Below are 23,917 nucleotides of genomic sequence, written 5' to 3' on the forward strand. Positions count from 1 at the left end.
ATTTCATTAAATATTTGAATTGTCTTCTGAGTACTAGGCATTCTGCAATATTGTGTTCACTCTATGTCTAATCATATGGGAAATGTTGAACTAGATATTCCTGGATGATGGATATGGTGAATGTTTCTTTTTCTCCTCATAAAAATAGACTTCTTGAGTTATTCTTGATTTGAGTGTCAAATTCCTTAATCCATTGCTTTGCAAGCAGATGCCTAAATAACCCATCTCTAAGAGAGAGGCTTATAAAATTATAGTAAAGAAAAATAGATTAATGTGGCTGAACAATTAGTAAGGCATACAGAATAATAGAAATATATTTATCAATCATTACCTTCTTAACTCACCCCAAATCAGGAGACTGGGAAGCCGGCAGGTACATGGGCTTTAGAGCCAGACCTGGATTAAAATTCCAGCTCTGTTGCTTCCTACCTCTGCTGCTTCCAGTTGAACTTCTCTGAGTCTTAGTTTCTTCATCTATAAAATGGAAGAAAAAAAAAAAAAGACAGGAGCAAGGATCGTACTTTGTGGGGTTATTGTGAATATTCATTTAGATATAGTGAATTAGCCTTTAGCATCCTGCTTGGCAAGGAGGTGGTCTAGGATGAATGATTCTTTATTTTTTATTTTTTTATTTTTAGGTCTTGTAGAATGTATCACTTGAAGAAGGTATAAAATATGTTTATGAAAGGTATAAATATTGTTGCTGCTAATAAGAAGAGTAAAGTAAATTCATACAGTGAGCTACTGTTTCCAAACACAGGCAACACAAAATATAAATATTACTCAGGGGATTGCAAATCCTTAGATTATTAAAGATTAATAGGAAATGTAAAGGTCACATCATCCAAACACCTTTCCACTGTAATGTTTGGTGTAGCATTAAAGGCAAAAACTTGCTATGGGTTTATGAGAATTTGATTTTTACTTTTGGGGGGTAAGATGGGGATTTGGTTTTTGTTTGATCATTTAAAAATAAAGTTGTCAATTGCTTTAGTTCTTAGGGGGAATGACCATTGGTAATGGACATATATCTTGCTTCCTTGTGAAAATTTGTGTGGGGGATTTGCATGTGTTCATGTTATTGGCAATATTAGTTAGGTGCTATAAAAGGGACATTGGATTTGTTCAATCCATTAGAATGGATAAAGACACTTTTATTGCTTAGTGTAGGGCTAGAACCTGGAGTCACAAACCTAATTAACCTAACTTTTTAAATCACGCTTGTGTTTCAAGCATGGGGTATTCGCATAGTTCTCTACTCCCAGGGCTATTGGCTTTTCTTTGGCTATGACCAAGAACTTACCTCCTGTAGGACACTATCCTCAAGACATACTGAAGGTTGAATCTTAAAGCCAAAATCAATTCAAAATATCTTTCTATGAAGTCCTCTTGTGTAATGGTCTGTTCAGTGTTGCACCTTTAAAGCCAAACCCTTTAGGTATCTACAACTAAAATTCACACTTTTAGGAATTATACAAGTCGTACTTTCATTTTTGTTTTCTTTCTCTTGTTGATTGTTAGACATTTTGAGCTTAGGTTGTGTTGTCTTAATTCAGATGCTGACATTTAAAAAGCCAAAGCTAGAGAAATGGAGCTTTTAGGTAAACTTCTGATTAATCAGTGGGATGATTATGTCCATAATGTCATTGTGACTTTTTAATGCCACTTAAGATGGTAACCTTCTGATATATGAGTAATGATGGATAGGTTTCTTAAGCCCATACTTTTCAGAATATTCTGATTTTCTTTTCATTTTTTTTTAGTGTTATTAACTGTAAGAAGTTGTACTTTCTCAAGGTATAATTTATTTATTGAGTTGAACAGACTTTCTAATTTGGTTTTTCATCATTCGTATTCAAATTTTGGGTTAGAGGTATGTATGAAAAATGTATTGGTCACATTAAAAATCTATATAAAAGAACACTTTAAATATTTACTAAGGCACCCAGACCTGCTAACTGTTTTTATATTCCTGAATCCTAAGAATCCTGATTTATTGACTTGTCCAGTATGTTGATGATATTTAAACCTGGCTGAAAATCAGATCATTTGTGGGTGCTTTATAAAAATACTGATTCTCATAGGGCAACCCCCCTCCTCCTAGATATTTTCATTCAGTAGGTCTGGGCTGGGTCTTAGAATTTTAGTTTTAAAATGTTCTCAGAAAGATCTGGTGCCCTGCTAAATTTGAAAAGCACTTATTTTGTGTCTTTCACAATATCTAAGTATAGTATGTGTTGCAAAGGAATGGAGAAGCTGGAGTTTTCAAATGTGGCATAATGATTTCATAATTATTTGTAGATTTCTCAGATGGAAAAGAACCAGGTTCTTGCTATAGAGTAGGAATTAAGGGATTTTAGTAGTTTCATCTTAGAGATTTTTTCCTATTCAATACCCTCCTTGGATAGATGAAAAAACTAAAGTATGGAGAGGATGGATAACTCATTTAAGGTTACTCAGCACGCTTCCTGTGAAGTCGTGATGTTGTCTGTATAGCTTGATTGCCCCACTCAGTGTGTCCTTTCTAACACCTCATGGTACTCCTGTGTTTATCAACCACAGACCTCCATGACCACATTATTGGGGCCCAGTGACCATTGGTTACATTAAATAAATGAAAAGGCTGTGAGGCAACTCTTTGGCTTTCACACTATTCTTGGAAACTTGGCTTGAGATAACTTAGCACATTTGTGATGCTAAAGCTTCATTCTGCTTGCTGGTGCTCTTGTTTCTTGGGTAAAGATTTTCTGAAATGTTTACTTTCCTTTATAGCTAGGAATTTTTTTGAGTAAGAGAAAATTGGTGCTTTCTGATTTTTTCTGGTTCTCTGTGTGGCATTTACCATGTCTCTCGACAGATTTCCAACTAGGCTGATAATTATATTTGATAGAACTCTGGGCTCTTGGGTGGGCTTTTAGAGAAAGCTGTAGCTTCAACTTGACCCAGTCTTGGATCAGGAGGCAGTACAGTGTGATGGAATATGCCAAGCAGAGAATTGGGAGCTCAGGGTATCTGGTCCCAGTTTTTGCACTTAGTGCCATTGGTCTCTGGGTGGGGCACTTCATCTCCCTGGCTCTGTTTCTCGTTCCATCTCCCTGCATCCTCCTTTCTTTCCTTCCCAATGATAGAATACTTCATACACAAAAAGGAACATAGTGTCCATGTAAGATAGAAAGAAGCATAATGAAATGAACCCTGTGCACCCACCATTAGCTTAGTAAATAAATTATTACTTTGACTTCATTTCCTCTTCTGTAAAGTGAGGTGATTAAACTAAATAATGTGAAAATGGCATCCTGCAATGATATTTAAAAATTCTTTCTCTAATTTTTTGGGCTTTCATAAGTTAATATACTTCCTTGAGGTCAAAACAATGCTGTGAAACCCTATGCATGTTTAAGAGTTTTTGGAACTTTTCTGGAAGAATTTTAGAGGGCCCCGCATAACTTAAATTGGATTGAGATTAAACCCAATGTCACCAGACATCAGAAGAAACATTTTTACAGTTAAAATTAGAAAAAGGATCTTTTTGATGGTGACCTGTTTTTTTCTTTCTTTGGCTGACTAATAACATTTAAGACGTTTGTATAGTTAGCATTTCTCAGAACTAATTGTGTATTATACAAATAACAGGAACAGTATGTAAGCAGCAGCATTGGACATTGCCAGTAATATATAGAATTGAGTTTTTGAGAAAGGATATAAAACATAAAGACAACATTCATTGTATGCCCAAGGGATAGTTACATAGCCTTGTCATTGCTGGCTTCCTTTACGCTTTAGTTTCTAGTTATGGAACCCTTTTCCGATGTAATTTGGATCTAGCCTCTGTGTTGCTCAGATAGCCTTAGGTCACTTTCCCTAATGATCTAGAACCCTTGACATCCTTGGCAGAAGGCATATTTTCAAGAAGTAAATGTAACATTATTTTAGTTACACAGGCAGTGGTGTGGGGTACAAAGGGAACAATGTAGCTGGGAAGAGGCAAGGCTGGGAAGGAAGCTAGGACAGGACATTGTTTTGTAATTCATGGAGGGCAGTGACAGAGTACAGCATAACAGAGTCAGGAACTTGCAGATCCTGGTGACCAAGGCATGCTGAAGATCAGAAACTATTTACTTGGCAAATATTTGCATATCATTCATGTGCTGGACATTTAGATTCTAGGAATTTATAGCTAAGATGAGGTCTGTTTCCTGAAAGAAGCCATGGCCAATGGGGAGAGATGGGTAACTAGACAATTGCAGAGTTAATAAAGGCAAGCTAAGGGATCTGGGAGTAGGTAGCGGGTAGTGGGGGAGGGATCATGATGTCATAGAAGGCATCCAGGGGAATTGCCATCTGCCTTATTTCTTGATAGATGAAGGAAGAAAATGGGTAGGAGGCAGAAGGATCAGCACATGCAAAGGGACAGACTTGTGGTATTATATTCTGAGTTCTGGAATCTTTAAGTGGTTGTTTCCGTGGACCTAGGTTTCTGTGGTGAAGGGTTGAGAAATAATATAAGCTGGACAGGTAGATGAGGGCCAGATCACGACAAGCCTTATGTGCCATGTCAAGGAGTTTGGACAATGAGCTGCTGTCTTCCTTTTGCCACTCCACACAACTCTCCACACCTCTCAGGTTCCTCTCTGCCCCAGCAGGCTGAGCTGTTGTGGACTACATCAACAGGGCTCCTGTGACCTCCGACTTTCAATTGGGTTTTGTCAATAGGTGCCTGCAGAGAGATGGGAGGCAGGGAGAAGAGTAAAGTCAGGTATTCCTTACCCTGGCTTCTTCTCTACAAGGTTTTGCACTGGCTGTGTCCCTCTGCTGAAGGTTACTGCTCCTCTCAAGACAGACTTCTGTTTTCCTCTACTCATTCTTTTGGGCCTTGGTGGTTACAGTTTGTATTAGTTATCTATTGCTGTATAACAAATTGCCCCCAAACTCAGAAGGTTAAACAGTAGTTATTATATCACAGTTTCTGTGAGACAGAAACCCTGATGTGGTATAGGCGGGACCTCTGACTCTGGGTGTCTCACAAGGTTGCAAACAAGATGTTGCCTGGGGCTGCAGTTTCATCTGAAGACTTGTCTGGGGAAAGACCCATTCCCAAGCTCACTCAAGTGGTTGTTGGAAGGAGACCACCCTCAATTCCTTGTCACATATGTGTCTGCATAGGGCATTTCACAACACAGCAACTTGTTTCATCAGAGTGAGCAAGTGAGAAGAGGCAGAGGAGGGGAAGTGGGAGTCTTAACCTCTTCTAACGTAGTCTTGGACATAACACTACATCCCTTTTGCTAGGAGCAGGTCACTAGGTCCAGCCTACATTTCAAGGTGAGAGGCTTACTCAGGGTGTGCATACCAAGAAGGAAATCATTGAAGACTATTTTAGAAGGTATCTATGATATTCTACTTCTGTTAGCCAGGGCTTCCTGAGTATTTGCTTATGGTTCCCCCATACCCTGCCACTTCTTTATGCTTGTTCCTTTTGGATATAAACCTTTCTAGAATTACCCCATGTTGTATGTGCTATCAGTTTACAGATGGGATCCCGACTCATGTAGATATTATACTGAATTTGAAAGGAAACCATTGTGCACTTATTTTCTTCATACAAAATTCTCCATGAAAAAATTTGAAGAGGAAAGTTCTATGTTCAGTGTAGATAATGTATTTAGTGGAGGAAGGGTTTGAAAAATGATAGGAATGTAGACAGGAATACAGTTTTGAGCTTTTATAGGAATGCAGGTGAGAAAAAAAATGTGGCTCAAATCAGTGGAAAAAGGACTATAGTTAAGGGGGATATGTTTGGGAGACATTTAGGAGGTAGAGCAACAGGATTTGGTGGCTAATAAAACTAGGGAGGATTTGAGGATGACAAAGAATAATAATGAAGGAACTTTTCATTTGGCTACACCTGGGAGTTCACAGATGTCCTGGGACAAATCGAGTTTTGAACCAAATAAAATGCAGAAACTTCAAGAGTGCCATATAAGGATGATTTCCCCACCCCCCTTCCCTGTATATAAATCTGGAGTGTCACAGAAAGCATATATGATTGGACCAGGATATCTGGGCATTTATTCTGGCTACTTTACAAACTCAGTTTTGGCTGTGCATAAGTTGTTTCTACTTTTTACTAGTAAAGGGTTAGCTAAGCACTCACCAGTTCTAGTGTTCTAGGACTTTAATATTCTAAACAAAGTCGCATTTTGCCATGTACTCATTCTTCCATAGCCTGCTGTGCTTCCTTTTTGATTTAGTTAACACAGGCAAAACCTGAAGAACAGGTAAATCATAATGTTTAAAGCAAATGCTTTTTAGTCTTGAACATTTGGGGCTTTATTTTATTCTTTTCTTCCTTTCTTTTTAACGTTAAATAAAATTCCCAAGGACTAACTTTGGAGAATGTTCTGGATAACTAATTTAATTGTTCAATCTGCATTGTAAGATTCCTTTCATTAACTATTTTGAAGGGTTTTTTTATTGCCTTAGGAAAAAAATGTTCTGTTTTTCTTTTCCCCTGGGATTAGAATTGCCAGAAGAATAGTTTCCAACCATATTATCTTGGTTGGCAAGAGATAGAAATGCAAGGAAATCCTAGACTAGTAGAATTGGTGTCCACAGATGAAAGAGATAGTATTTTTAGTGTGGGGAGATGTCAGTGTGGCTTAACATGATGCATTTTTATAAGTATAACTTTCTAACTTGAAAAGCCTTTGGTGTATGTACAGCTTCATTTTATCTTTTCAAATTTTTCCTTCATTTCATTTAAAACAGTCTAAGATTTTCATTTTGTCAGACAGTTTATCACTCTAGCTTACTGACCCTCCTTTGTATTATCTGTGGAGAACTTGAATGACCACACTAAATTTCCTATTGCTAGAATTTTGAACATTAAAAATAAAAAGCTAATAGTTGACTGTAAATGGAAGAAATCATAGAGGATAGCAGAATTATTTTTCTAAAATATATAGTTTGGCAATACAAATCAAAACTGAAAATGGCCAAACCTTTTGATCACCATTTCCACTTCTAAAAATTTATCCCCATGAGGGTATGGAAAAAATATGCCAAGATATAGTTATGGGCGTAGATATAGGTATATAGATACCTACCCATTTCCAAAATAGTATGCCTCTTTAGTGAATAGTATCCAAAAATTGGAAATAAATCCTACCCCATAGTAACTATTTAACCGGTCCACTTTCAATCTTTTTTATGTTGTTATATATGATAGTTATTTAGATTTACTAAAAATTGTTTTCCATTGCTGTTTATTATTTTCTGATCACTGTTATTGACACCTGAGATCAATTCATCTTTTTTATGAAGAACCCCCTTTAGTATTTTCTTTGGTGCAGATCTGCTGGAGGTGAATTTCTCTGAGTTTTTGTTTGTCAGCAGCTCTCTTTGCTTCAACTTAATTTTTCTGAAGGGTATTTTTTTTAGATAAAAAATTCTAGTGCCATTTTCATCATTTTGATGATATTTTCACTGTGCCCTGGCTTCCATGGTTTCTGTTTGGGATTTAGCAGTTGGTTTTATTGTTGCACTTTGAAGGTAATCTTAATCTCTGCCCCCCCCAGCTGATGTTACTATTTTTTTAAGTTTGGTTTCACTGCTTTTACTATGAGGGATCATTTTCTTTTTATTCTACATAAGGTTCATAGCACTTTTTTTTAATTTGATTGGTGCTTGGATTATTCTCAGCCAGGAACTCTTCAAATATTGTTTATTCCCCATTTTTTTCTCTTCTTGGGATTCCATTCATATGTATATAACTTTTTCACTGTGTCATATTTTTAATGCTCTTTTTGGTATTTTCTATTCCTTTGTCTCTTTGTGTATCAGTGTAGATATTTTCAACACACTTACCTTCCAGTTCACTAAGTTCTCTTTAACAGAATCTAATTTGCGAGTAAACCCATCACATTAGTTATTGCGTTTTTATGTTCTGAAGTTTCCATTTGATTCCTTTTCATAGTTTCTGGTCTTCTGGTAAAGTTCTCAATATTGTTATTTAATTCCTTAGGACATATTAATTATTGTTAAAATTCGTATGTAATAACTTGAAAATTTGTGTCATTTGCTGGACTGTCTCCATTGTCTGTTTTTTTCTTTCACTTTTTGTATACCTAGTTTTTTTAATTATTAAGTTCTGGGTTAACTTAATAACTTAATAATGTTGTTTGTATAAATAACATTGGAGAGGTAATTTAAGGGTCTGGGTGCTACTAACTTACATGAGAGAAGATTTAGTTTGTTTTCATTTCTTCAAATCACTTGAATTGGGGGCAGATTATCTTGATCTAATCAGACACAGAGATTGTTCACAGTGGGAATTCAGACCTTGTTAGGGCTGGCATATTTCTAGATCACCTTTATTCCTAGGGGAGACATTCTGGTTCTAAACAAAAGTACCGTTGGGAGTTCACTCAGACCTTAGGTCTTTGATGGACTCTGACTTCCAATTTTTGTCCCCTGAGTTTGAATAGACTACTAAAAGCATTGCTTAGCTTCTCAGTCATGACTTTTGCTTTAAAAAACTGGCATTGCCCTTGGGAGGGAAAAGAAGCTCCAGTTGCTGGACTCACCTTCTCAGATTTCTTCTTTCAGATACTTACTTCTTTGGCAGCTCATCAATGTTTTCAAATATATATATATATTTTAAAACATATTATTTCCAGTCTCTCTAGGTGCTCTCAGTAGATATGTTAATCTGAAAATTTCTAGGTAGTCACTTCCAAAAGTAGAACTCAGAATTTTGGCTTTGAAAGAAAATGGATCTGTCTCTTATGGCCTCAGTTTTCTCTTAAATTTTTTTAGAAAAGACTTCTGCTGAGTGGTTGCTTGGTCTAAAGAGGTGGTAGTAGAGATGAAGGAAAGTGATGGAAACCTTCATTATATTTTAGAAGTAGAATTGATAAGACTTGTGGTTCACTTTATTTAGAGAGTAAGAGAAAAGGAGTGAGGAGTGAGAGAAATCTCCATCTAGAAACAGCTGAGAGGTAGCTCATACCAGTGAATGTAATAGTATTGAACATGTCTCATTTGTCTCTACATGAAACTCAATGCTCCTTTCAAAAATCAAATCAACAAGTAGTGTACTTATTGAACATCTTTCAGCAAGGCACTGCACTGTTGTGTGGACAGTAAACGGTAGCATAGCACAAGCCCTTTCCTAGACAATTTTGCAGCCCATCTGGGGAGACCTGCGTGGAATAGGATGAAGGAAGAACATAAGCAGTTAACGGCTGCCCACTGTGTATCAGATTCTGCGCTAGGTGCTTTGAGTACGTTGAGTCATTTAGTCATCTGAAAAGTGGTGTTTTGCCCTATATTATGTATAATGAAACTGAGAGTCAGCAGGAATAGGTAGGTAATTGGTAGTAAGTGGTGGTATTGAGATTTGAATGTACGTTTGCCTTATTCTAAAGCCTATTTGGGGGGAAGAAATTGTATTATGTAAACAAAAGAAAATTCCAAGACTGTGTGCAATGAATTATCAGAGAGCTGATGTGAAAAGGGCAGATTTATAGGGAAGAAAAAATTTGAAGAGAAATGACTTGAATTGCGTTTTTAAGGAAGGGTAGGATTTGGCTTGATGGAAAAGAGTCATGAGGAGATTCTAGGGGACGGGATCAGTGTGAGCAAAGGTGTGGTGAAAAGGAAGCATAAGATATATTTAGCATTATAAAATAATTTCTAATATTAAATCTAGGATATGTCCTTGATGTAATAATAACCTCAATCTTCATGTGAGGGTCCCCAAAGCAAGAAAACTTAAAAGATTTTGAGTTCTGAAACTCACATGATGAGATATTGGTAAAGCAGAGCTTTCCCCTAACTGGTTTTCTTTCTTCCTTTCCCTTAAAAAAGTAACCGTTTTCCACTTAAAAAGTGATTCAATTTAAAAAGAATTGTAGCATTAAGTAGAGAAAAAAAAGCCTACAAAACAAAACACCTACAATTAACATTTTGGTCTGATTTCTCCCAGTCTTTTCATTTGTATCAGTAGTATATATAATATATTAAACTAGTTGGCAGTCATAGCGTATGTACTATTTTATGTGTCCCTGACATATCCTAAGCATTAATCTATGCCATGATATGTCATCATAATAATAGTTTTAAAGGCTGCATACTATTCTGTCAAGTGGATAATGTACCATTGTTTTAGATTCCTGGTTGCTAAAACAGATACCATAAAATAGCTTGGCTTAGATGATGGGAATTTATTGCCTTCTGGTTTTGAGGCTAGGAGAAGCCCATAATGAAGGCATTGTCAGCAGGCAATGTTTTCTCCCTGAGCAGTGCCATCTTCTGGGGCTGGTTGTTGGTGATCCCTGATTCTTGGCCTTTCCATACATGGTGATATACGTGGTGGGATTTTCTTTCTCTCCCAAGGTCCATTGATTTCTGGCCTCCAGTTTCTTGTGGCTTTCTACCTGTGGGCTTTTCCATAAGACCTCTAGTAATAGGATTGAGACCCATCCTGATTCATCTGGCCTTAGCTACAAGCCTACTTACAGTATATTCATACCCAGAGGAATGGAATAAGATTAAATACATGTTTTTCTGGGGTACCTAACTGTAAACCACCATACTATCTTTTAACTATTGTTATTAATAGAGGAAAATTAGAATTCCTAGGCCAAAAGTCATAACCTGTGTCAGGACTCTTGGTAAATCTTGTTTTCTAGAAGGTCAGTATTGGTTTCTACATATATAGGTGGGCTTTCCTGGGTTGTTGATGTAAAACTTCTACATCATCAAAAAACACGAGTGAGGGGATTTCTAACAGTTGAGGCTAGTCTTTTTCTTTATTCTGTCTACCTCTAAACAGATCTCCATGCTAGTATCCAACTAGCTTTGCAGTGCCACTCTTATCTTGAGAGCCTTGTTGATACCAGAGTATTCAGAAATATCCAACTTGGAACCTATCCAAGCCATTTGCTATTTTATTCTCTATTTGTTTTTCTTAAGCAACTAACTAAATAAGAATAACATTTCAACCTCTTTCCACTCCCCACAGCATTTTTCCTGCCTGCACCTCCTCTGCCTACAGTTTAACCATGGGTTTGCTTCTTATATTTTAAAGCTAAATACAAAAGCACAGTTCTGAGAAGCAGCCAAGTTCTGCAGCCAAGTTTGAAGAATAAAACTTTAAAACAGCTCTTCTGTCACACACTTGAGGGGGGGGAGGCAGGCTTTGCTATAAATAAGTCACATTCCATTTCTATCTCATCCTTTGCAGTCCTCTTGGGTAATGCTTTTTGTATATGACCACAGTGTTCTCTAACTGCCCACTCACCCCATCACCCTTTCATGTTATACCTCATTTTATTTAATGATTAGTAGTTCCAGAGTTTAGGGACCCTGCATGAGAGATGGGCAGAACTTGCCTCTCATTCTTCAGGGTTAGGGACAATGATATAAAGTAGCTGACTTCCTAGAAATTACACTTTCTCCTTATATGTCAAATTTTTAGCAGCTGCCAGTTTCCTATTGCTGCTCTAACAAATTACTACAAACTTAGTGGCTTAAAACAACAGAAATTCATTTGCTTACAGTTCTGGGGGTCAAAAGTCTAAAATGAGTTGTTAGGGCTGTGTTATTTCTGGAGTCTCTAGGGAGTGTATTTGCCTCCCAGGGTTGCCATAACAAAGTGCCACAAACTGGGTGGCTTAAAACAACAGAAATTTATTTCTCACAGTGCTGGAGGCTGGAAGTCTGAAATCGAGATGTCGGCAGGGCCATGCTGCCTCTGAAGGCTCTAAGGGAGAATCTGTGCCCTGCGTCTTTCCTGGCTTCTGGAGGTTGTAGGCAACCCATGGCATTCCGTGGCCTGTGGGTGCATCACTCCAATTTCTGCCTCTGTCTTCACATGGCATTCACAGTACTCTCTGTACTGTGTCCAAATTTCCCTCTTCTTAGAAAGACACCGGTCATATTGGAATTAGGACCCTCCTAATCCTGTTTGACCTTGGCTTAACTAATGACACCTACAAAGGACCTATTTCCCAAAAAGACACTTTCTGAGGTCCTGGGTGGACATGAATTTTTCTGGAGGTGGGGGGAAAGGGCACTATTCAACCCAGTACAGGAAACTTCTAGAAGCTGCCCACATTTCTTGGTTTCCAGACCCCCGTCACTCCTACCTCTGTTTTGTTTGTCAGACCCTCCTGCCTCCCTCTTAGAAGGATCCTCCCAACTGCGTTGGGCCCACCCGCATCATCCAGGATAACCTCTCCATCTCAAGACCCTTAATTTACTCACACCTGCAAAGTCTCTTCTGCCACGTAAGGTAACATATTCAGAGGTTCTGTGGATTCTGTGCACATCTTTGGAGGGATGTTCTGTTGAACACACTACCTGTCTCAGAAAATGAAAGAAAGAAGTCATTTTGAAATTTTATGTCTATGGCTGTAGATGGGGAGGAGAAGTATCCTAAGGGAATGATTGATTTTGCTTTCTGTATTTGAGTGGTAGATGTGTGGCAACTTAAACTGAACACCTGTTGACATTGGCTGATTGTCATCTGAGAACAGAAGAGAAAAGAGTTTTGGAGATGGCAGTGGAAATGGGAGGGTTTAAAGGCCTTCACTCCCTGCTCATTAGGTTTTAGGCCCTCCTCTCAGCATAAGCAAATCTTTGCCATTAGAGGAAAATGACCAAACAGGTACATTCCAAAAGCATAAAGGCATGTCTCATTTACTGAGGCCCCACATAGTGTGTCTTCCTTACAGGACTGTTTGCCTCAGAATATTCTATAATTTATAATACATAAACATTACAGTACTGAACAATATAGTTAATAAACACTTTCTCAGGCTGGCTAGCCAGTACAATGGAAGAACCTTATGTTTTTCAAGCAGTGAGAGAGTGCTGGTGAAATGCCCTTTCCTTTCCTCTGAGCTGCACAAGCCAATGTGCATTTCTTCTGCAGAGGTCCTCCCTCTCTGCCATTTTTTCATGTTCTGATGAGGAATTTTGACACAGAATGGTAGAAAAAAGCCATGCAAGCTATAATGTTGTCAGTAAAACTGCTGAGGAAGAGATGACCCTGGGTGATGAAATGACAAAAGCAGATGAGTACCTCGTGAAGCTGACTGAGGAAACAGATGGCAAATGCCAGCTGTCAGTGAGGAACCAGGGAGTGAGTTTTCCTTCTCACAGAGAATTATTGATATCATTGACTTCAGTACATACCTGAGAAGGCAAGGTCTGTAGTTTGAAAAAAAAAAGTTACTACAGCCAATGACTGCATATTACAGCTTTAGGACAGTTTAGTTGGCAAACTACTTGCCTGAGGGCCAAATCCATCCCCAAACCAGTTTTTGTATAGCTTCAAGCTAAGGATGGTTTCTACATTTTTAAATGGCTGAAAACAAATCAAAAGATTAATATTTTGTGACATATAGCAGTTACATATCCCTGTAAATTTCAGAGCTCTTAAATCAGGTTTAATGAAACGTAGCTGCAGTGTTTGTTAATAGATTGCCGATGGCTACTTCTGCACTACTACAGGGGATTTGAATGATTGAGACAGAGACCATACAAATGGCCCAGAGAGCCTAAAAATTTTATTAACTGGCTGATTGCAGAAAAGTTTGCCACCCTCTGCTTTAGGAGATTTGGAAGAGACTGAAAAGTGCGGTTGCCTGTGTCAGGACAATATTTGCGTAGGAACCGAGATACAATGATTCCACATAGTGCTGATTCATTGCGGGAACTGAGGGAGGATCTAACTGGGGTGTGGATATTCAAGATAACTTCCAAACCAGTGCATGTCCATATGCTGTAAGTAATGCCCAGGTGCCGGCAGAATCTACACAGGGGCCATTCTGCAAGGAGAAGGTTAAGGGGTACTCTGAGGAGGAAGAAGTGAAGTTTGATCACAGGAGAGGATGCTCCTCTTGCTTTGAAGGGCCTGTGGGAGACTGTGCATGCTATTTATAATAGTTTTTGGAAAGTGCTCAGCCATTTCATAATCAATGAAAAATGCTATAAATTATGTGTTACATTGCTTACTAAAATCCTCCAAGGATCTTTATTATTAGCTCTAATTTTATGGAAATATAAACTGAGGCACAGTTCAGAGTAGTGTCTTAAATTCAATTTCTGGCTGTCTGGCTTTGACTTATAAAACCCCTTCAAACTAAGACTTATTGGAAAGGCGGGAAGGTTTTAACTCTGATATTTTAGCCATGTGTTTTTGGCATGTATCAGAATCTCTTAGAGTTTGTTAAAATGCAGATTGTTGGGCCCCATTCTCAAACTATCTAATTCAGTAGGTCTATAAGTTCTGTCCTATACATTTCTGAATGGGGCAGATTCTGCACCATACCCTGAGAACCACTGTCTTTGGAGAATATGTGTATGAATCAGAAGATACAGAGGTTCATGACGGTCATCACGGGAATTCTTTTGTAACCAGAGTGATAAGGTTATTCTCCAAAGGTCTTGTTTCTTTCCCAAGACCAGCCATTTTCCCCTTGGATGATATGTTTTCTTTGTTGAGGTGTCACCTAGTTTATACTAATATATTATTAAAGATAATTTATTTTGTTTTGTTTTGATTAAAAATCATGTATTGAAGTACTATAAGTTTTGGGCTGTGTGCGCTGACATGTCCCAGGTGGTTATGCCGCTTGCTGGCTGGCCACTTTATTTTCAGATGCAATGTACAAAGGCTCTCATTTTCCAGCACCAACTTCATGTCAGACCTTGGCTCCCGTGGGTAGCACTGCTGCCTATGACAGCAGGGTGTTTCCTGTGTTTCCAGTGCCTGAGGTTGCACTGTGAGTGGGAAGCTGGAATTAGAACTCGGTTCATCTCTTTTTCAAAGACCATTCTCTTTTCATCAAACCTGGAAGGAACAGACCAACTACCTGGGAAGCTGCCTAATGCTCATTTCTTCTCTAGGATAACAGGGCCATCACAACCTCAAGAGCAAAAATGTGCTAATCACTGAGTTGTAGTATTCAATGATTATAGTTTCTTTTAGTATTTCCCACCCTTCATATTACATTTGGAAAAGGCCTGTGAAATAAGAGATATTATTGATCTCTATTTTGTAAACAATGAAACTGAGGTGCAGAGAAATTGAAAGACTTGTGTAAGGTGACTAGCTATGAGTGACGTTTCTCTCACCAGTTAAAAATACCTTCCCATCTCATTTTACCGTTTAGTGTGTTACTTATCCTTTCTCTGTTTCACATAAAACAGCTTCTTTCCTTCTTAGCATCTTTAATTTTTTTCTGTACAGAAATGATTTATGTTTATTGTAAATAATTTTTGGAAATTATAGATAAGCACAAAGCGGAAAATAAATGGGTAGCTCCCATATTTGGAGAGCTACGGTTAACTTCGTAAGGTCCCTATTTTTGTACTTTTTTCTATGCATGTGGTTTAATACAATGGAGACTTATGATATTTGCTGTTGAGAAACTTCTTTTTATTTAATAGATTGTGAACGTTTCCCCATGATCCTCTAGATCAGGGATTAGCAAACTTTTTCTGTAAAGGGCCAGATAGTAAATATTTTAGGCTTTGTGGGACATATGGCCCCTGTTTCAACTGCTGGACTCTGCTGCTATAGTGTCAGTATGGACATGGTTGTGTTCCAATAAAACTTTATTGCCCAAACCAGTTTCTGGGCCAGATTTGGCCTGAGGGCTGTAGTTTGCTGATAATTGTTCTAGAATATAGTTTTCAGTGGTTAACTACTACACTACTTCATGGATATATGATTTATTTAACCAGTGGGAGTAGTAGCTAATGTTGTTTGAGGCTTTGAGCTTGGCACACCATTGGGTTTGTTCTATTTACTTTCTCATTTATTCTTGCCCATTACCCTGTGAGATCTCTGTGTCATTTTCATTTAACAGATGAGGAAACTCAGATAAAGAGTGGCTAAGTAATTTGCCTCAGGTTTGATGGCTAGTAGGTAGAAAAGTCAAATTTTAACTTCTTTAATGTTTAAAAGCCAACCTCTGAACTACTTACCATTTATTTCTACATGTCAGTGTTTGTTCCCTTGGGATAAATTTCTAGAATTAGAATAAAAAGTGTATTTTAAGGCTCTCCATGTATCTTACCAAGTTGATATGTATGACCAAATTGTATTTCCTAGGTATACCCTCACCTATAATGGGAACTGTTTTAAACTTTTATTAATTTTAATAGGTGAAGCAAACCTCATTATTTTAAGTTGCATTAACATATTACAAATGTAGATGAATATCTATCTTATGCATAATTCTCATCTATACTTTTTTTCTTTGTTGAATTTTTAATTCATGTCCTTTTCCTATTTTATAAGGGTGTTTGCCTTTTCTATTAATTTGTTGGAGATTTTTATATGATAAGGAGCTTCTTTTTTACATTGCTTGCTATGAAGGTGCCTCATTTATTTTATTTTATTTATTTATTTATTGCCCCATTTATTTTAGAGATGGTATCATTACAACGGAAGAGAATTAAACAGCAAAGTATTTAGTTTTAGCAAAGTAGCACTTGCCAGGCTTATGGAATTAAAAACAAAGCAGAAAAACCACAACTGTAAGGTAAGAGAAAGCTTATTTCTGTTGGCAAACTTGTCCCTTCAGTTTCTTTCTCTTAAGTCACAAGGACTTGTGTTCTTTAATTGGATCTACTGCTTTGCCGTGTCCATGGCAACACATCTTAGCTGCCATGAACAGCACATACCTTGACAAAATATTTTTTAGAGAATGGCTTTTATATGAAATTTACTATCCAATGCATTCATGTAAAGTCTAGATGAATCAATGGTTGGTAGACCCGTAATTATATAATAATAGCAGTAGTAATAATAGTGAAATTAACAGTTACTAGCAACTGATCACTTACTGTCTTCTAGCCACAATGTTAAGTGCTTTATATTATTTCATTTAATCTTCACAGCAATCCTATGTTACAGATGTTAAAGTGAGGCACCGAAAAGTTAAGTAGTTTTCCCCTGAGCTTTGCAGCTGGTAATAAGTAGAGCTTGATCTTGTCCTTGATGCTCCACTGTCTGAGTCTTATAGGCTCATTACAGAGAAGTGGTAGCATGCATGGCAGATCTTGATTGTCGAAGCTGGAGTCCGACCACAAGAGTAGGATCAATGGGCCATGGAGGATCTTATGCAGGATTTCATAACTGTGCTCTTATCAAGAACAGAGTTATATGCTTTATTGTATTCAAAGAGCCCAAAGGGGAACTACCCCGATGTGTTTCCTTGGGCTTCTCTTGAGGACCATCAACCTAGAAGAGGCTCTCTGAAGGGGAAGAGATAGGACTGTAAAGCACCTAGGTCTTGGACAGAAGTATCGCTTTTATTGGCCACCTTAATTACTCCCAGTGCCCACAGAATGACATCCAAACTCCTTATTCTGCCAATTAAGGGCATCTCTGATCTGATCCTAAACTACGGTTATCTCCTTTCTGTCACATGTCCCCAACATGCACATCTGATCCTCTGGACAGACTAGATCCAAAGATAGCTTGTGTTTTTCCTCTTCTCTCCTTTGTTCGAGCTATTCTATCTGCTTGGAATGCCTTATTTCTCTGTCCTAGCTTCGGTCTCAGTCTACCAGAATTCTGGACCTCTCTCAATACTAGAATCTAATACTACCTAAGGATCAATTCCTGATTTTTACAGACACAGTGGTGACTTTTCTCCTCCTACATAATTCCTTATGGTGTTTATATTAACTTTCAAGTCCATTATTACCTACCTACTTGTAGAATAGTTTTTTGTGCTGATAGTCTTCTCCCTCCAGCTCCATTGGTAAGCCCTAGAGAACTGGGGTCTGGTTCATTTGTGTATTCCCCATAGGGCTTCACAGTTTCTTGAACATAGTCATTTTCCAAAGGTACATGATGGCATACCTTAATCTTGTTCTTAGGGATTCTGATCCTGAAAGAAATAAAACCTCCTGTGGAGCTTAGTATTCTCACCATCATCACAACAACAAATTGAGGATGCTTTAGATGACCTGTTACTATGAGGCTGAGAGTCAGCCAGGGGTTTCCTGATAACAGTATAACCAAAGAGCCTTCCTGATTATCTACATTTCTGATTGTGAGCTCCAGTTGAAGAGTTCTCATGGCCCTCTGGGTGTTGTAGGCACCAGAAAGTCAGCATGTCAAACCAGAACACATATTCTTCGTACCTCCAAACCTATTCTTCTTCCTATCAATCATTCTAGTTACAAATGTCATGATCCTCTCAGGCCCTCTGGCTAAAATCCTGTGTGATGCCTGCCTTTTCTTGCTTCCAAACTAAAAAGAAAAAATCTGGATTTCTGCCCTCTTTTTTTTGGAAAATAGGAAGAGCTGGCATATCAGACCCTCACTGCTGCCTGGTCGTAATTGGCCAGGCTGATTGCTGCCCTTTGAAACAGAGACTATGCTCTCAGTTCTGATAGAATGTGCCTGGCCTTTGTTAGCATTTGAGATTGGGTCCCTGGCAGGGTGGAGGTGAGAACACTGTGCCTTCCTCACAGGGATGCCAGTGCAGTGGGTCAGAGCATGGACTGAGCCAGACGTCTGTGTTGGCAGGCTGGTTGCTTACTTGCTGGTTCCTGAGGAGCAGGGGAATCTCCTGCATCTCACTGTGCCTTCATTTCCTCATCTTCAAGTGGAGATGAGAATGATAATGTCTCCTAGGGAGTATTGGGGGAATTAAATGATTTAATGCCTCAGGTGATTAGAACCTGGCACATAGCAGGTGCTCCATAAATGTTAACTTATATTGTTATACATCCAAGAAAATCTCATTCCTTTTTATCTACACTGCCTTGTCATTTTTCATAAAGAAGGGTATATTGACTCCTCCGTGTTTCTTTGCTCTTTCCTATCCGCCACCCATTTCATATGCATGAGAAATGTGACTATAGGTTACATGCAAAGATTCAGGGCTGGCCTGGCAGGGAATTTGGAACAAAGCTCCTGGGATCTATCTTGGTTGAGCTCCTGGCCTCTCCTAGCTACCGGGTCCCCTGTGTCTGTCTGCCTTATCTGTTGTTTAGAGTCCAGTGACCAAGAGTACAGCTTGGCGACTGGCCTCCTGAGGCCTCTGGAGATGCCGGGTGGCCTCTGTAATTAGGTACACTGTTGAGCTCAGAGATATTTATCCTGAAGGCAAGAAGGGCTGCTGGGAATAGCTGCTTAACATGAAATCTAGGCAGCAAGCTGGCTGTTAGAAGCACATTGGCGTTGGCAAAGCCCAGATAAGCAAACATGAGGGATCCTCCCCTCTCTTCAGTGGTTTCCACTGTAGTCCTCTTAGTAGCGCCATCCCTAAGCAGAGCTTACTCATTGAGCTGATATTTATTGACTGCATTTTCATTTACTCAGTGAGGATTTATTAAGCCCTTTCTGGGTGCTATATACTGCACTAGACATTGGTGATAAATAAAATGATGGATGAGACACAGTGCTGCTGCCTGTTAGAAGTTCATAGTGTCATTGGGAGAGACAGACCAGCCATCCATGATAACAATGTTGGGGGATAATAGGAACTGGTTATGAGATCCCAGAAGGGAGGACTCAACCAAGGGTTGGGACAGGAGGCAATTGGGAAATGATACTTGTTGTTATTGATCTGATTTCCCTTCTAGACTTTGAACTTCATCAGGGTAAGGATGGTGACTGTCTTTTTATTGCTGTATCTCTGATGCTAGGCTAGTGGTGGCATATAGTAGATGCTTGGTAAACATTTGGTGAATAAGGGAATTAAGTGACTTTTAAGCTAAGAACTGAAGGCTGAGAAGAAATTAGGAGGAAAGTTTGTCATGTGTTAAGGGGTAGAGGTGGTAACTGGCTTTCCGAGGCCTCCAGACTCATCGGGAGTGTGGGTGCGGTGTGGGTGGGGTGTCGGGTGGAGAGTGCTTGCTCTCATTAGTTACACTGTTGATCACACAGGCATTTATCCTGTGAACAAGGAGGGCTGTTGGGAAATAAATGGCGAGGAAGGATATTATGGGGAGGGAGTGCCATGTGCTCTTTGGAGATGATAAAGACTAGTTTTGTAAACTTTTAGAACATATAGTAGGGTGATATGGAGCCATTTTGGAGGAATTGGGAAAGCTAAACCACGAGCATGACATAGAGTTGTTAGACGTCTTAAACAGATGAGAGACATGATTAGATTTTATATATGCATGTTCTAAGGTACAGGAGATGGACTAGAGAGAACAGAGTAGAAGCAAAGAAACCAATCTGATGGCTTCTGTTTTGATTTGCTGAGGCCGATGAAATTCAGTGTATCAGAAATGGACTGGCTTTTAACAAATGGGTTTATTAGCTAAAAAAATTTACAGTTCTAAGGTCATGAAAATGTCCCAATTAAGGCATCGAGATGCATTATCCTTTCTCTGAAGATTGGTTACCAGCGAGCTTGGCCCTTCTGTCAGATAGCAAGGCACAGTGTAAAGTCTGCTGGTCCTTCTGTCCCAAGTATTGTGGCTTTAATTTCTGGCTTCCCCATCTGTGGCTTTTCCTCTAAGCTCCTATGGGTGTTTCTCTGAATTACGTCTCTCTTTTAGCTTCTCCGGGTTTTTTTTTTTTCTGTGTTTTCTTTGTCTTTTATCCTCTTATAAAGGGCTCTAGTATGAGGATTAAGACCCACCTTGAATGAGTTGAGCCACGTGTCAGTTGAAATAACTTAATCAAAAGATCCCACCTACAAAAGGTCTAACCCCACAGGAATGTGTTAAAAGAACATGATCCTTCCTGGGGTTCTTATAGCCTCTGAACTACTACAATTCCTCTAGCAATCTTGTTGAAAGATAATGGCAGGCTGGAAAAATTAGTGACAGCTGAGATGGAGAAGTTGCTAGATTCAGTAGCAGAATTGCCATTACCTGGCAATCAATTATCTGCCTATGGTGAGTGAAGAAGGTGTCTGAATTATGCCCAGACCTTAAGGGGATATACTATGTGATAAATTACATCGGAAGAGGAGAACTAGAAAGATAAATTCACTTGTGGAGGTGTTGTATTTGAGGTTCTCTATGAGAAGTCCAGGGGGCTGTTGCATATATCAGTCTTCATGTCAGGAAAGTGATCTGACTTGAAATATAGGTCTAGATATTCATTTGCATATAAGGTCAGGGCTTCATAATTCAGAGGTTCATAGATAAAATTTAGAGGGCCTGTGAACCTCAGAAATTATATTAAAATTGTAATGCATGCGCATTGTCATGGAAAGTTGGTATTTCAAAATGTCCACGTCATCAAATAGATCGAACCTTGATTATGATAATTAAAGGTAGAAGGAGAGGGAAGAGAACTGAGACTGTGCTCTGGGATGCATCAGCATTTCAGGGATGTGAGCCACTGTGCAAAGTGCTGGGGACAAGGGTCAAAGTTTGGGGGATGAGATATAAGTGGTTTACAGACAACACTTGGTTTACTGTTTTATAAAATACTTCCACATACATTGTTCTTTCTTCTAGTAACTCAACTAGATATGCATTTTTTGGCATTAAAATCAGGGTTCAGTATAGGACACAGAATCTTGGCTATAAATTTTTAAAGAGAGGGTGTTAATACAGGGAATTGGCGCTAGCAAAATCACCAGAAGGGTGAGCCTCTGGGAAGACTTCCAAAATAGTATTGTACCGACCCTCCAGGGGAGCTACACCTCTGAGGCTGCCTGTGGAGTGTGAGGTCAGTGTGTACCCCTGTAGCTGCCATCCAGCTATGGGGAAGCTTAGATGGGGAAGCCCCCAAGGTTGCTGCCACTCTGCTAGGGCCTCTTGACCCTCAGGAAGCTGAAGAAAGGGCACTATAACACTGCTACAGTTAAAAAGCCTCATATTTCTATGACCTTCCTTGACTACAGTGAACAGTGAAAAAGGAGCCAGAAGATGGCCCCATTACTTCCACCTTTTAAAAGTCCTTGCATGAGTGCATCTGATTAGTGGAACCCAATTGACCCCGGGATCCCTAGGTGCAGGGAAGTCTGGAAAATATTTTTGGCTATATGACCTCTCTACCTAGAAGTAGATTAAAATGGATAAAGGGTCTTTCTATGAAAGACCAGATAGTACATATTTTAGTCTTTGCAGGCCGTACAATCTCTGCTGCAGTTACGAGCTCTGCCATTACAGTATGAGAGCAGCTATAAACAGTACATAAATGTATGAGCGTGGCTGTGTTCTAATAAAACTATTTATGAAACAGGTGATGGGTCAGACTTGGCCTGAGCCCATTGTTTGTTGACCCCTGAAGTAAAGCAAGTCAATTCACTGTAATTATCACAGGTTATTTTTACAAATGAAGGAATTAAAACCAGAGAGATTCAGGGTTATTTAGCCAGTACAAATGAAAACACAATCTAGTTATTTTGGTTTCAAAGTTCTTACTCTTTTCAGCAAACCATGATACTGTGTCCCTAAAAGAGAAAATAAAATGTGCACTTCATTGTTACAGACAATAACAAATGCCCCAAGAATGGTGCAAAATGCTTGTGAATTCAAAGCACCAATAAATCACTTTTGATATAAGAAATCAGGGCATGTTTTATCATGGAAGTAGTTTGATGTGGGTGTTGAAGAAAGGTATAACCTTAATCAGTGGAGATGGGGATAGGGACTGGAGTATTTCAGGGAGAGTGGGAAACCTCAGGAAAAGTTTAGGAAAACATCTAGGAATTCAAACTCATCAGGACACTGTGACCTTTTAGGGTATTAGTAAAGAGATAATGCTGGATTACAGAGAACCTTAGATGTGAGGATTAGAGATCTGGACTTGAAAAGGAGATGCACTGACAATTTTTGAACAAGGCTGTGACACACCTTACTTTAGAAAGAATTATCTGGTATTGCTGTGCAGAATTTTTTGAGAGTCAGAAGATATTGCAAACAAGAATTAACATAGGAAGTTATTGCAATATCTTTGACCATAAGGATGGAAAGAAAAGCAGAGGGATGTCTTGAATTATTCATGGGACTTGGAAACTTGTAAATGTGGGGTGGAATAGAAGGACAGCTTTGATAATAAGAGATGAGAAGAATAACAAAATTTGGGAAGCTAGGAGCAGGAACTTGTTTTGTAGGAAGTGTGATGGGTTCCTTCTTGAATATGAGGTACAGAGAAGATTGGAGAATGGAAACATGAAACTGGCTGTTGGAAATATGGGCTTGATCTTCAAAAGAGGGGTTGGGAATTGTCACATATGGGGATGACACAGAGCCATAGAAGAGCTCATGTTGTCAAGGGAGTATAGACAGTGAAAGGATGCTCAAAGAGAACCCAGGGGACTTAGGTAATCAAGAACCAGGAAAGGGACAGGGAATAGGAAAATGGAGAAGTTAGAGGGGTAGGAGAAACATCAGGATGGGGTGTATCAGAGTGATGGGAAGAAAAATGAATGGCCAACTTTGTTGCATGCCACAGGAATCTCAAGGAGTGTTCATGAAAGGCCACTGGACTTAGTGATCACACAGTCAGCATGGGTAAGCACTGAGAGCTGTTATAGCATATGGTGAGTAAATGGAGGCAGAGGTTGTAGACTCTTAAGGAATTTGATATAGAAAGGAAAGAGAAGAAAAGATGATAGGTTGAAAATTTTGTTTGTTTTAAAGTTGATTAATTCCCCAGTTCCTAAATAGCGTAAATGACTTGGACTCACCAGAATATATATCCTGGTTTCTCCCAAGGCTTTCCTAAAGAAAGAGCAAGTTGAAAGAAGAACATCATCTAATTCTTCTCTCTTGATTTCAGACTTTGGGTTCTGGTCACTTGTTTATGTCTGACTTGACTATGTTCTTGGCCTCTGCCAGTGGCCTCTCCTGGCAACCTGTGAGGTCATAAACAAATGTGTGCAGTTGTTAAGCAACTGCTTCCAGCGGTTGTGGCTCTGCTAAATTTGGAACCTGTATTAGCCCAATCGAAGGCTTCATTTGA

At 38.9% G+C, this 23,917-nt stretch overlaps 1 protein-coding gene and 1 long non-coding RNA gene across 8 annotated transcripts in view; one reads left to right on the top strand and one right to left on the bottom strand.

The window, feature by feature from the left end:
• Positions 1 to 23,890, bottom strand: part of LOC143651955 (uncharacterized) — a 57,262-nt gene extending 33,372 nt beyond the window's left edge. The window contains exons 1-5 of one of the 4 annotated variants that reach the window (XR_013160342.1): positions 23,643 to 23,890; positions 17,733 to 17,918; positions 12,271 to 12,362; positions 4,617 to 4,717; positions 345 to 474 (exon numbers count right to left, since the gene is read on the bottom strand). This is a non-coding gene — a long non-coding RNA (uncharacterized LOC143651955). Of the gene's footprint in view, positions 1 to 344; positions 475 to 4,613; positions 4,718 to 12,270; positions 12,371 to 17,732; positions 17,919 to 23,642 lie in introns of those variants that run through there. The other 3 variants (XR_013160341.1, XR_013160338.1, XR_013160339.1) reach the window with 3 other exon arrangements.
• The window catches only part of RGS6 (regulator of G protein signaling 6), a 658,535-nt gene that overhangs the window by 40,031 nt on the left and 594,587 nt on the right, over positions 1 to 23,917 (top strand). The gene's annotated exons all lie outside the window — the stretch shown is intronic.

The sequence above is a fragment of the Tamandua tetradactyla genome, chromosome 12 (assembly GCF_023851605.1).
Source record: "Tamandua tetradactyla isolate mTamTet1 chromosome 12, mTamTet1.pri, whole genome shotgun sequence".
Classification (NCBI taxonomy): domain Eukaryota; kingdom Metazoa; phylum Chordata; class Mammalia; order Pilosa; family Myrmecophagidae; genus Tamandua; species Tamandua tetradactyla.